The 15,384-nt window shown below is 43.8% G+C and overlaps 2 protein-coding genes across 3 annotated transcripts in view; one reads left to right on the top strand and one right to left on the bottom strand.

The window, feature by feature from the left end:
* The window catches only part of LOC134212419 (platelet-derived growth factor receptor beta), a 538,624-nt gene that overhangs the window by 364,859 nt on the left and 158,381 nt on the right, over nt 1-15,384 (bottom strand). The gene's annotated exons all lie outside the window — the stretch shown is intronic.
* The window catches only part of LOC134212420 (uncharacterized), a 243,672-nt gene continuing 240,363 nt past the window's right edge, over nt 12,076-15,384 (top strand). The window contains exon 1 of the mRNA XM_062690254.1: nt 12,076-12,088. The gene's annotated coding sequence lies outside the window, so the exon portion shown is untranslated. The remainder of the gene's footprint in view (nt 12,089-15,384) is intronic.

Genomic DNA, 15,384 nt, shown 5'->3' with positions numbered 1-15,384 from the left:
TGACCAAGCCGGTTGATCACTGCAGCTTTCAACTTTCCAGAAGTTTTCAAGAAGTTCTTCAAGCTTATCCGGAGCAGTCACTGCGCAACACCGTACTGATTTTTTCTGCTGCAGACTAGCATCTCTTCCCGAAACGATCCATCCAAACACCGAATCCACAAGAATTGGTAGCTGCGGACCCAAAGTGACCCGCTTCATCTCCCTTTCGTATAGAAAACCGAAGAAATGCTCGGCCCCCAGTAGCAGATCAATGCGGCCGCTCATGTTGAACTGGGGATCTGCCAACTGAATGTCGCTTGGAATCTTCCAATGCGAAATTGGGATAGTTACCGATGGTAATTCCGAAGTCACTCGCTGTAGCACCAAGAATTCCATTCCAACAGAAAAATCTTTAACTCTGGAAGTGATCGTTGTCGTAACTGCGTGTTTTGCCATCGATTCCGCCTGACCAACTCCTGTTATAGGAACGCATATGGTTCGCCGCTTCAGTTTGAGCATTTGACACATCCGTTCACTCATGACATTAACTTGAGATCCACTATCCAGTAGTGCACGTGCTAGCTGCTTACCGCCATTATAATCTCGTATCACTACAACCACTGTTGAGGGAAAAACACTAGAACTCAAGCTTCCCTGCTTCGCTCCAATGCTGTACGATCCAGCTGTCGTCTCACCGGCTGCTTCTTCTTGAAGTTCTTCAACTGCTTCCGCTGCAACGTGTGCTCTAGCAACGTTATCCTTCCTTCCTGAATTTGCTGTTGAAGTGTTGCCGTTAGATTCGTTGTTGTTGCTTCCCCCGCTAATGACTTGAAACCCGGGATGAATCAGAGAGTTGTGCTTCTTTCCACATGACCTGCAGCAGAATTTGGAGTTGCAGTCACGAACCCAGTGACCATTTTTGAAGCAGTTGCTGCACAACCGCTTACTGTTAACAAAATCGAGTTTCTCCTTCAACCCAAAGTTTAAGAATTTCGCACACCGGACTAAATAATGCTGCTCGCCACAGCACTGACAAGTGGGATCATTTCTTCCGCTCTCTGTGGAAGCATGTACCGTCAATCTTTCACGTTTCCCCTGCACCTTTGGCTGTATACTGCCGACCTTGCTCGAGTTAGACTGCACAGCTTCCAGAACCCTAGTTCGCTTCTCCAGAAAGTCCACCAATGTAGTAAACGATGGATCTCGTAACGATGCTGCGTGATCCTCCCATAGCTGCAGCGTGTGCGTATCCAGCTTTGAACACATCCAATGCACGATCATCGCTCCCCAGTGCTCCGTCTTTTCGCCAAGCTGTTTCAAAATTTTCAACCGCTGATCAAACTCATCGACTAATCCGTGGATCCTTGATGCCGACTCCTTATCAACCCTCGGGAATTCCATCAACGCCTGTAGATGCCGCTTTTGAGCAAATACTCGTTAGAATATCGCTTGGTGATAGTATCCCATGCTATAGCGTAGTTGTCGTTGGTGATTGTGAGGGACTCGATCAATTTGGCTGCCTCTCCTTTCAATGCAGATTTCAAATAATGAAATTTCTGCACATCGCTGAGTTCATTAGAGTCATGAATCAGGGACACGAACGTTGACTTGAAGGACAACCACCCCTTGTAGTCACCATCGAACTCCGGCAAAGAAATTTGTGGCAGACGCACCCCTGTGTGCAATCCCAACGCACTGTTGTTCCGCACTGAATTGTCCAAGTTCGGCACCTGCGCCGGAGGAGCCAATTTTTCCAAGTAAGAAGCCCGAAGTTCGTAATACTGCGTCTCAAATTCAGCATACGCATTGTTCGTCTCCTGTTCATATTCCCCTTTTCCATCCAGCTCAAAAATTTCCTCCTGAAGCTCATGGAAATCATCCCATGTTGCCTCTAATTTGTCCAAACGTGATTGAACCTGTCCCTGATTGACCGCTGGGTCATATGTCGCCAAGAATTGCAAATGCCGACGTAAAGCAGCAAAAATGCGCTCGCGTTTCTTGATCTTCTCTTTGATACCTCCAGCCATACCTACACTGTGACCTGTCCAATACAGGCCTTGTATAATTTCAAAATTCACCAAAACTCCGCCCAGTTCACAAGTAATATGGGTAGATCCGCCACCGTTCCCGTTGATCCGATAAATAAAAGAAAATCTTACGCAGCACCACCAAACCAAATTAAATATGTTGGACAGCTACTAACCTGTAGCCTGTCAACAACAGACCTTGAATTAAACTTTAATCGCCAATATCCAATGAGTTGCCTCCCAAGGAACTAAAAGTGCCGATCCAGCCCAAAATGAAGCTCCGTTTAGCAATCCGTTACCGCACCCGTCAATCCGATAATGAAATAAAATTTTACGCAGCACCACCAAACCAAATTAAATATGTTGGACAGCTACTAACCTGTAGCCTGTCATCAACAGGCCCTTAATAATATTCTCTCGCCGCGCAAATTTCAAACATCAATTATTGCAGTACTAAACGCACCTTAAGCCATCCGTTCGTATCAAATTGTGCCGTTTACCGCTCACCGCGCCTATCGTCTATGCTCAATGGACTGCTGTGTCTCTGTAGATCATTAAACGCCGCATTCACCAAATGCCTCCCGTTTGAAGCGATAGAAATGCCTTCCACTCCGAATGATGCCGTAGTAAACAGCCCGCAACGTATATTACTCGATCCAGGAGACACATGCAAGGATGATAAAAAACGAAATAGCACCGCACAATACAGGTAAAGAGATTGGACAGGCACTCACCTGAGGCCTGTCAATATTAGGCCTTGTATGAATACGTATATCGTGCACAGCAGTAAACAACGGCAATGGTGCTCTCGTTGGAGTCCGAGTAGTCACGTGTAGCCAACCGAGATCAACCGAATCCAACCGATCCAATGTTGTGACCAACTGATAGTGTCCAGTAGCAAAACGTACGAATCCAATCCAATAGCGCGCCGTCCTTACACCACAGTACAGTCCGGGGAGCTCCGTCGCTATTACACGTTGTGATATCGGATAGTTTGGAATCCACAAATGATGCGCTTCACACTCACAGAGAAAGGGTAGAAGGAATCCCAGTAGCAACGTACAAATGATTAATTGTAATGGAACGCCACTCACCTGTGGCCTCTATCAATAAGGCCTTGTATTGCAATGTACTGCTGCTACGTTGAGATCTGCACTATCAGCTATGCGACAAAGAATGTTGCATCTGCTCCGTCTCGATAGAAAATTTGATTTGATTGAAATGTTTCACCAATCCATTATATTGTCCGAAAAAATATGGTTGCGATCTCCAAAATCCAAAATCCAAGTTTAGAGCAGCAATGGCCAAAACTTCCAGAGCAATAATCTTTCTGACTCAACCGTCGTATCCTGGTCACGGCACCAATGTTGGGGGACGGTTCGACGGTTAGATGTACTTCCCTACGTTGTGCACCTCCTGGCAGTAATCCTTGATTACGTTAGATAGCCTTTCCTTTCTTGTCCAAAACCATTCCCTTTCTAGGAATTTGGACACCCAGTCCTTTAAGGCACTTCCTTTCTTCCACCAGTAAAAGTCCGTATCACAATTCCGTTAAACAAAACTGCACAATTTATTGGGAAACTGATAAGCCAAATTTATTATTTTTCTACAGGAAACTCGCGCGCGCATATATTTGAGGTCTATATATTTTGGCTATCGGTTGGCTACTAATATGATTTGTGTTTCGTGTGCAGTGGGCAGTGTTCATTTGTGTAACATATTGTGTGAGAAGTCTATGAGTGTCTTTTACATGTGTTAAGTGTATAATTTAAGCTAGGGTGATCGTTTTATTAGTTTTACATTTATGGCATCTAGGGTAACTTAAAAACTATGGACCGCAAACAAACTCTATAATTGATGTCGGTAAAAGAAGTTCGAATATTTTTTCGAGAGTGTCCATTGATGTGTGACATAGAAATTCTAATGATGAAATGTCGGATTATCAAGAAAAAATGATGCATATGATGAAGTTCCGAATGATGAATCATCTAAGCATCACTAGTGTTACATGATGGTCATGATATCCCAAGCAGCACAAGTCGAGCCAATCTTGTTGTAGTAACCATATTGTGACAGAATCCGGTCATATATAAGTTACTGCGATCGATGTGCAATATGCAGGGTTTGACTCCAAAGGAGAATGAGATAATCTCTCACTGATCATGTCTGTATACTCTCGATAGGTAGCATACCGTGAGAGACGTTCATTCGGTGGCTGTTACGATAATGAAATGATTGAAAATTTCTTTAAATAGGCCCGAATCGCGGGAGCCACCAGTACTGATGATGCATTTCAACTTGTTTTACACAGCTGTGCGAAAAAAATATGGTCCCCAACATAAAATGAGCGAGAACAAAGCGTTTTATCAAACCCCCTCGGAGGGGGCTACCTATCCGAAACAGTTTTATTTTCAAGTTGTATATTGTGGATTTAAATAAAAAATTGGCAACGGATCGCTGGCACACTGGCAACCTTGTTGACTTCCGATGCAAATTTCCAGTAAAATAATTCATTCTCGCAACACTGAAGATGAATTTTCATATATCGATTATGAAGAACTCATCAGCCCCGACACCGCCGAAGAGGGTGAAGCTGATAACGTCGAGGAAGCCGATCCGCTACAAGAGGTCAGCGGTGCAACAAGCGACGGTTCTACAAGAGCCAACTGTGTCCCAAGAAATGGACCAGAATGGTTGTGCATGGGGACACTGCCCCTGAGATCATCGACTGTATGTGGGACATAGCTTAGGCAAAAATTGAACACCAGGTGCGACACCCCCAGATGGTCGGAAAACGCTCATCTTACGGTGAACGATGCCAACGATTTTATAACACTGCAAGACATCACCAAAAAAAAGTTTTACTCAATTGATGCCATTACTGCAAGAATTTTGAGGGGTTGGAAGGACAAACCAGTGAGAATATATGTGTACCAATGCTCAACATCAAGCAACATTGCGTAAGTTGCTTTCCCCTCAACATGCTGATCTGCTGGTGCACACTCCGTCAGAGATGATGCAGCTTTAGCGGACGAACTAAAAAGCAAACACATACACCTTGAGGGCCATTAAAACTCATGGCTGCTGTGGGCAAATTTCATTCATTCGTCACCAGCGCACAAGCAGGACGAAATGAAACACTCATCCACGCCCCCAATGCAGCTATCGAAGTACTTCCGATGGGTTCCAACATCCGAGCCGAATAGGTTGTAGGCAGTTCATAAGGGATTAATTGTTACACAACATAATAACAGTGGCTGGTTGCGGGAAATGTGAAACGAACATTGATCGAGTGCAGGAAAGCGCTGGAACCCGCTCGGAAAGGTCTTCTAGAAATCTCCCGTGATATCTCTGAGACAAAAAAAAATAGTCTCCTAGATATTTTTGGTCGATTTCTAGAACCTGTCAGACCTCAAATCCGCCTCAAATGCAACAACCGTTTAAACCGGTGTCTACCTCAAATTTTAGACGAGTAGACCGTTTGAACCGATAGGGATATGACAGGAGTGGTCTCTTAGATATTACCTCGATATCTTCTAGACTCGAATACCACGGGTCTTCTAGACTTCTTCTAGATGTGGGTACCATGTTGCTTCTTTTATTTCTTTTCTTTGTTGATATTTACATAAAATTTCATGAAACATAGCTTTTTTCAGGACGATATTAAACATCTCTTTATTTTTGTAAGGGTGATAATTATAACAAAAATATAAATTGGGGAAAACTAACCACGGTACATAGTGGGTAATCGGATACGAAAAAAAACTGGACATGTGCATCAATACACGGAATGTCCATTTTCTAGTAATGGGCTATCACGCAGGGCACAGTCAACCCGGTCCTTATCGTCGAAGAATCGGTTTCTTTTTCTCAACGGCTGACTTGGTGAACCCCACGATATACGATGTAGAACGATCAAAGTGATACCGCCTGAGTCAGCTGAGGAGGCCTTGGATGATGAGTCTTGTTATCCCGCCGATGTGGTGCTCTCCATTGCATTGTTGCTTGGGTCACGATCCTTCCTACGAGTGTTCGCATCGGTGTTGATGGCTGGTATTTTTCTCCCGAGGTTGCGGCAGAATATTCAGACGTAGCGTGTCTGAAATGTGAACGCTTAGGCTTCGGTCTGATTCGCGAATTAAACTATACCAATGGGGTAACATGCCGACGATTTTAAGCCGATGTCCACTGCACTGCCGCTTAGTCACAATCATTTCCGCCTACGAATCTGCGCATCTGTTTTCACGGGTGGTACTTTCCGCACGAATTTTACGGCAAGTTGCCGTGAACGGATGGGAGGGGTACAATGTACCGTGCGCGTGCGATGAGAATGATAGAAGTAAAAACAGATGGCGCGGCGCGTAGCATTTAAATCGTTTCGACGAGTGCACCGGTAGATACACACACAATTGTAAATAGCCGAAAGAATTATACGGGCCCAAGTCTTTTCGAGGTAGATTCCTGTTCGCTTTTAGATATTCTTCCATGCGGGAAGGAGCAATATCGATGGTTGAGAACTTGGAGCATCGAGGGTTAGTTGGCACCGAACTGTTCACTTCCATGAAGCAGGCTGTTCGCCCAGATGAAATGGAACTGAGCCAACACCTAGCGGGCAGTGTAGCTGACTGCGAAGACCTTGATCACCAGTGAATTCAATCTACATTCCGAGGTTTAAAATCACAAAATCTTCATAAGGCATTGTTCACAAATTACGTAACGCAAAATTCCGAGTTTTTGACCCCCTCCCTCCTCTCGTAACAAAAAGTAACGTTTCCGGTACCCCCTCCCTCCCCCGTATAACGTGTAACTATGAAAATTTTAAAGGCAGATTTTTTTTTACTTTTCTGAAACATATGGGTTTTGGTATTTTTTGAACACTGTTATAATACGAATGACACATGATCAAAAATCAAGGATATTGAATGCAGCTACATAGTAGTAACGCAAATAAAATTTGCGACCATGATCATACAAATCGTTTTTGGGCATATATCAGTTAAATTGAATGTTTACATGGTTGAAGCTGGGTTGCCTCTAATAACTTTGGCTTTGGTTTGGAAGATGTAATCATGAAATGCAATACCAATAAAAGCGTCGTTTTCGAGGTCGCTCCTTAAAATAATATAATCTGTAGCAATCGTGCATATTCATCGTAGCACAATAATGCCTTGAAATTCAGCAAAAATGTTTCGATTAAAACTCGCTACATCAAAATAGTCTGCTCTAACTACAAAGACTAACATGGGACAATTATGGGAAGTTTGGTAGTGAAGAAGATAGGTCGATGCGTATTCATCGTCAATACATGTCAACGATTACTTCAATCAGTGATTAAAAAAAAAACAATTGAAATCAATTTTCATTCGCGTGCGTAACATTTGGTAGTACCCACTCCCTCCCCCACCTTTTGATGTAACAAAGTATAACGCAAGTTGGATCTCCTCCCTCCCCCCGAAAGCGTTACGTAATTTGTGAACAGGCCATAACGAATGTTTATAATACTATTTTTAAAGTAGTTCTTTCGAATTGAAGAATGTGAAATAAAATGCGACTTCCTGTATTTTATATATTCTTTTTATTTTATTTTGCTTGTGAGAGAACCCATAGTTTATTATCGGATTGCAATATTCAAACCAATGTTCTTAACCTTCTTCTTCTTCAAAAACCTTTCTCTGGAAGAAATGTACCACCGGGAAAGTAACCACAATGCTCAAAGATCTTTGCACATGGATAGTTTGAATCGATTCATGGCATCACAACCTATCTGCCAGATTAGGAGCTCCTTCAAGATGTGCTATTTTCAAATTTCGTTTGATCAATCCAAAAATTATCTTAATTGGGTAAAAGAATGGACAATAGGGCACTGCACGGACTGCTTTGTCTCTTTTTCGCTGCAAAGAAATTAGAAAACAACAAGACCAGTAAACGTCAAATTTCATGAAGAACGAAAGAGAAAGAGATTCTCCCGTGCAGTGCCCTATATGGCGGCAGAAAGATAGGAATTATCCCAATAGATCGAAGATATCGTATAATATTAATATCACAGTGGATCCTTTCCCCGTCTAGGATCCAGACTGTCAGTAATCCTGGATATTTCCGAACCTCTTTGTTGTTGAGGCAAACTTTCTACAGCATTCGAAAAACTTTCTCCGGTTAAAAGTACCCTCCGTCCAGAAACTGTCTGCCATTCCCCAAAAGATATTTTAGTTACTAGATAAAGATTGTCGCTGTCGTCGCTGTCCGGAACATCTTTTGCTGGCGAAGATAGGGGAGCTAAATGTCAAAGAAGGAAAATCCATACGATTTGACAGCTTGGTACCCAACATGTTCCGGACAACATTTCGCGGTTATCAAAACCAGTACTGGAATTTCTCATTTTCAATAAGAGATGTCACGCGATGTTTACATATCTGCCCCTTTCAAAATCTATTGAAACGCGAAGGATGAATGGCATGCTACAAAAATCTCAAAAAATATTTGTTCCGTGACAGGTCATGAAAGTGTGCAATATCTGCTTTATTTTTGTGTTTATTTTCACTTTCAACTCGGTGCATTAAAGAAGTATGATTAATTTATCGACAAGTCACTATTTTTCGCATGTATCTATTAAAATAACTTAAAATAATTTAAATTTTAAAATAAAGCACAACATCCTTTCATGACTGCCTTTCATGCGAAATTGATCAAAGTACCCACGATTCTTTTATTTGGTCGCCTGAAATAGAAAAAGGCGATTTGCTCTCTGTCTTATGACGATCACGACCTTTTCCAGTACTGATCAAAACTAACTTCGTCCAGAAAAACAAGATTGCTGAGATCCCAAGGAATGGCCAGCATATCACGAACAAACCGGGTTATTTCGTCCTCCCGAATTTGTATTGCTCTTCGTTCAATACATTTCCATGTCACTCCTGCCTCTTGCAGTATAATGCATACTTATTGTGACATAAAAATGTTTTTGAAACTGGTCCCTTGCTTCCTCGAGCAGCAGTACAGGTTTACGACGGTAAAGATCGACCAGCCATTCCATCATGCTAGCGCTAAATTTTTTGTATACCTGCAGTCAAGATTGTTTTATGTATACAGGTTATCCGACTTGTCAATATCCCCAACTCAGCCATCTTGGATTTTTCTATGGAATTTATGTTCGTTTGTTTACGTTTTGCACTGAAAATGTATGTTTCCCCCCCGCGCTGGTTATTCCCATCTACTGACGAAGTCGGATAACCTGTACATAAAAAAATCTTGCCTGCAGTCGCTGTTTTCGCTTGAAAACTCCGTTTTCCACATATTTGAGAATCCAATAGCCTATGGTGTTCCTTCCTGGGAATTCCCAAGAAGTAATAGCCATTTGGCGCATGGTAAACGGTACTTGGAGCCGCGTGTTGATGACGTACCGTTTGAATAATTATTATATTGCTCATAACACAAGCACAATAATTTAGAAAAAGTGGAACAAGTGACCCAATCAAGTTTGCAACTCTGTTTACAAATCCATAAACAAAAAAATATCCGACAAACAAGTGACACAAAAAATTCGGAAGAAAGGTCGAAAGTCGGAAATCCCGACTTCCGAAGTTCAATTTAGTGCTGGCGACACAATACCAGACGCATCGCAATCACAAATTATAATTCGTTTGGTATGGAAGTACCTAAGCATGTAATGCCTAAAGTATTTCGCATATTATTTTTTGGTACTTTACCACTTAACTATGCAAGACTGATATGGAAATGCTAATATCATCTTCCAAACTTGGACGTACATGATCATGATAGCATTAGAGGCGAAAGTATAGAATTGATAGTTCCGTTAGGATACGGCAGGCATGAAGAATGTTTTTATAGAAGTCGATTTGAAAGCGAGCGGAGGGCAATATTTGTGATGGCACATATCGCACGACCTTCCTTCTGCCAAGCTCCCGTATGAAGGGGGAGGGAAGAATATCAGTGTGGAAGCTGATATATCTCCACTGGCTGGCAAGACTGGTTCATCCCAATTTCTATTATCGATGTCGTCGCTCCTGCTCGGGAATCACGGTCGCCAGGCAATGGGGATAGTCGCGTTTTTGTTTTTCAGTTCATAGCTTCTACCCGACTTCTATCCGGGGGTGCTGATTGCTCTTGCATTTGCTGCAAAATCATGGGTGCGTTCGTTCCTCTGTGGTCGGGTGGTCCTCACATACGCCGTTAGTTAGAAGAAGAATACTACATATGTGCATACGCGCATCGGCTTTCCACACATTGTAATTAATGACCATTGTAATGGGTGCTCGATACCCGGAAAATAGGCAATTAGCTTTGATTGAACTGAATGAAAACATTTCGACTAACTTTGTCACATAGACTGCTTGAAGTAAATCGACCAACGGCAATTTCATGAGCAGCAAACATGTTGGTAACAGATATTAGAATACCACCGTCAAGCGAACGATTAGCTACTGTTGGAACTGTTTTGGTCAAATCTGTACACTATGAAGAAGTTACCAAACAAATGAACAGAATTGTTGCTCTGGTCAAGCCATATCTCGGTGAGCACGTACGCATCGAGTGCAGCGAGACAAACATCATCTAATTTGTCTGAAAGCTCTCTTGTGTTTTGATAAAACAAGCCTCGCGAGGGTCTGTGAACTCAGGGATGAGGAAACGAATTTCTAGTAGTGGATATGAACTTCCTCACCAGTCAATACACCCATGCACAGAACCGGAATGACCGTCGGTCACCGGTTGAGACTGTGATTGGGGGAATTTTGGGAGCTACGTTACGGCTGTTAGGTACATATGTATCTCGGAGGCAGTCGGTGGTTGAATGATTGATTGGATGCAAACTGTTAGGAAATATTGACTTCATCAGGTCACTGTCAAAAGTATAATTGCCTGGATGGGCAGACTAAAAGACATCGGCTCTTGAATTGTACATAGGACCAAAATGACTGTTGAACGCTGCTTGTGGCAACGGCTCAACTGTGATGGGGGCATATTGGTCTTCCAACATTCGAACATTTGGTGCGTCCCGGGCATACACTTAACTGAGCTCTGGCAAACAAGTGGAAGGTAAGAGTATAGGGCACTGCACGGACTGCTTTGTCTCTTTCTCGCTGCAAAGAAATTAGAAAACAACAAGGCCAGTAAACGTCAAAATTTATGAGGAACGAAAGAGAAAGAGATGTTTCCGTGCAGTGCCCTATTGTTGTGTAAAAATTCAATGCACCAAGATGAAATAGTTGCAATACACTGTAACTTTCTTCGCAATGTTGCAATGATAACGAACAACGATGAAATAAAGGCAAAAACTGTTCCGAATCATAACAAGCCATGATAACAAATTTATCAAACATGTATATTGCGGATCTTTTCAAAATTTTCCATTTTGCGGATTTCGTAAAGTTCTTCTGCAGCTGTCAAAGTTCTACCGCAAGGATGTAAATCTTCAATACACTCAAAACAAAAATCTGATATTCGGTGTTTGTCATCGTAGAATACCATGTAGAATACCAGGTTTTGAAATAGTCATCAATTGAATTCAATTATCTGATCCTAAGCCAAGCAAAGCGTTTCAGCAATAGAGAGTAAGAGAGTACCTATCTCGCATACACGATAGCCGATGGTCAACCAACAGCTGGCTGAGAAGAAGGAACAGCAAATCTGTAAATATTGTGCATAAATCAGTAGCAAATAATAAGGCATTTTATGAGACACATCGAAACAGCTGTTTTTCTTGTGTTTATCTACTTTGACAATTAGTGGGAGCCCGTTTGTTTGGTAATTTCAGGCATAACATTCCGATGGGTCCCATCACCATTCCTACCTATTCTACTTTTCGGCTACCAGCGCTTTAAAACAAAGTTTTTCATATGATTCTTAAAACGTGTCGTTAGATTATTCATACCATTGCATTCTAAGCATGAAAAGCTGAAGAAAACACGAATGAAAAGTAAAACTTTTCAAACATTATTTTGTGTTCGGACCTAACAGAATGTTCACGCAGAATCATATGAAAACAAAACATCAAAAGTAAACAAACGGGCCACCGCGAAACGTCTCATAAAATACCTTATACGTTGAAGAACAAACAACTACGGTCGGTCGTTTCTTTGGTCCCTAGATGACACAAAATTATTCTAAGTGTTCAGCTAAAAGCCCCACTTTAACTTTGCGTGGTCGATTTGAGTGCAGTGTACTGGACTTAGTGCATTTGGTGGAGTGCTTTGAATCACGGTGCACTTTTCGGGGCTAACTAAATTAGCGAAGCAAGTCCTTCGAGTCCGCACGCGAGTATCGTGAACATTTGGTCCTTTGAGCCGGATCGAAGGCATTTCATACCGGAAAGTGATTCCCGCGGTAGTGCAATAAAAAGCAATCTGACCAAACGCGCGCGCTGGTCTTTGGTGGTGGCTGCCATTCAATTGTTGGCATTTTCGATTGCTTTGTGCGAACTAATAGTGCGAGTGCGCTGGGAGGCTTTACCAAGGCGGGTAGACCTCGTTCGTGTGGGAGACAATAACATTCAATTAGCGCACTTAGTGACTGTTTCGCACGTGGGGATAGTAGGGTAAACTGGGGTAAAATGCACCCCGGGGCAAAACGACCTTTTGGAATTTTTGGCGGTGTTTCAGACATATTTTCAAGAATGTTTACTGCTGGACTGGTAGTTCGAGATCCGAACTGCATGTGCTGTAGCGAGTTCTCTCGAAAAATTGCCGAAAATGTCCTCAAAAACCCAGATTAATCCACCTAGCTTTGATGGTGCCTTTCTCGCATTTAGTTAAGACACCAACCTTATGCGGGGTTTAAATGGTCCGATGTACCATTTTCTTCATAACTTTTAAACGCAATGACCGATCGTTATGAAATTCAATAGTGATTAACAAGGCTTTGTCCCCTGCCGAATGAAACTTGTTGCGAGAAAATCGGATAAGGTTTACTATACGAAAAGTTGTCTAATTTTTTTATTGCTCTTGTGCACACACATACACACACACATACACACATACATACACACGGACAGACAGACATGTGCTCAGCTCGTCGAGCTGAGTCGATTGGTATATAATACTATGGGTCTCACAGGCTTCTATAAAAAGTTTGTTTGCGGAGTGAAATGATAGCCTTTCGGTACAACTTTGTTGTACGAGAAAGGCAAAACGTCAAAGGGTCGTTTTGCCCCGGGGGTGCATATTACCCCAGTTCCCCCTACCAAGGCGGGTACTATTCGGCAGCTGTGGAAGTGATAAATCACGCAGATTGATAACTGCGACGGTATTTGGGTGGACGGAATTCACTATCCGTTCAAGTGTTTCAATCGCGGGTGGAAGTTTCAAACTTTCGAAGCACATTCTGCCGTCGGCATACTATTCGTGCGTGATTTGCGTGAACAGTTTTGCGCTTGAGAGTGCACTAAGGCGAGTGTTACTCTAGTGTGGTGAAGAAGATCGGACATTGTTCCTGGCCATTTTGTGAATTTTCTATGGCCATTGTGGAAAGGTGCAGCAGGGACTATGTCCAAGGGCTTGGCGATCCCTCCCCAGGCCATCTGCGAGTTGTGGGGCTTGCCTAGGATGTGGTGGGGTTTGACAGTGGGCCCTGTTAAACCTCTATAAAAAGCTGCATGTATCCGCAAGTAGACCCCACCAAAGCGACCGTGTGCCGCTCAAAGCGCACAAGCCCAAGTCCTGGTGTTAGGTGGGACGCTGAACAGCCCTGACTCGACGGCCCTCCGACGAGACAGGAGGTTTGCGCAGGCCCAATAAGCCGCCTAGAAAACCAATCATTACGAACAATATAAGAGATAATGCGACTCGATATAATCGGCAAAGACCTAGGCGACGATTGGAAGCTTGGAACATGGAATTGCAAGTCGCTAGGCTTCGCTGGCTGCGACAGGATGATCTACGATGAACTGCATCCCCGCAACTTCGACGTGGTGGCGCTGCAGGAGATTTGCTGGACAGGACAGAAAGTGTGGAAAAGCGGGCATCGAGCCGCTACCTTCTACCAAAGCTGTGGCACCACCAACGAGCTGGGAACCGGCTTCATAGTGATGGGTAAGATGCGCCAACGCGTGATTGAGTGGCAGCCAATCAACGCAAGGATGTGCAAGCTGAGGATTAAAGGCCGTTTCTTCAACTATAGCATCATCAACGTGCACTGCCCACACGAAAGGAGATCCGACGACGACAAAGAAGCGTTCTACACACAGCTGGAGCAGACATACGATGGATGCCCACTGCGGACGTCAAAATCGTCATCGGTGACATGAACGCTCAGGTAGGAAGGGAGGAAATGTATAGACCGGTCATCGGATCGGGTAGTCTGCACACCGTATCGAATGACAACGGCCAACGATGCATAAACTTCGCAGCCTCCCGCGGAATGGTAGTCCGAAGCACATTCTTTCCCCGCAAAAATATCCACAAGGCCACATGGAGATCACCTAACCAAGAAACGGAAAACCAAATCGACCACGTTCTAATCGACGGTAAATTCTTCTCCGACATCACGACCGTCCGCACTTACCGCAGTGCGAATATTGAATCCGACCACTACCTCGTTGCAGTATGCCTATGCCTTAACATTAGGCGGCTACAAGACGCCTGAATAGCCCAAGAATACGCGCAGCAGCTGGAAGTGGCACTCCCAACGGAAGAGCAGCTAGGCGCAGCGTCTCTTGAAGATGGCTGGAGAGATATTCGATCCGCCATTGGTAGCACCGCAACCGCTGCACTTGGCACGGTGCCCCCGGATCAGAGAAACGACTGGTATGACGGCGAATGTGAGCAGTTAGTGGAAGAGAAGAATGCAGCATGGGCACGAGGGCGAACGAGGCACGATATAAACAGGCGTGGAACAGACAAAACTCGATTTTCCGGAGGAAAAAGCGCCAGCAGGAAGATCGAGACCGTGAAGAGATGGAGCAACTGTACCGCGCTAATAACCCACGAAAGTTCTATGAGAAGTTAAACCGTTCACGTAAGGGCCACGTGCCACAGCCTGATATGTGTAAGGACATAAACGGGAACCTTCTTACGAACGAGCGTGAGGTGATCCAAAGGTGGCGGCAGCACTACGAAGAACACCTGAATGGCGATGTGGCAGACGAAGATGGCGGTATGGTGATGGACCTGGGAGAACGCGCGCAGGACATAATCTTACCGGCTCCGGAGCTCCAGGAAATCCAGGAGGAGAGTGGCCGGCTGAAGAACAACAAAGCCGTTGGAGTTGACCAACTAGCAGGAGAGCTGTTTAAACACGGTGGTGAGACACTGGCTAGAGCGCTGCACTGGGTCATTACCAAGATTTGGGAGGAGGAAGTTTTGCCGCAGGAGTGGATGGAAGGTGTCGTGTGTCCCATCTAGGGCGATAAGCTGGATTGTAGCAACTA

This window comes from Armigeres subalbatus, chromosome 2 (genome assembly GCF_024139115.2).
Source record: "Armigeres subalbatus isolate Guangzhou_Male chromosome 2, GZ_Asu_2, whole genome shotgun sequence".
NCBI classification, from domain to species: Eukaryota; Metazoa; Arthropoda; class Insecta; order Diptera; family Culicidae; genus Armigeres; species Armigeres subalbatus.
Note: the sequence above shows the minus strand (reverse complement) of the source record. Positions and strands in the feature narration are given on the sequence as shown.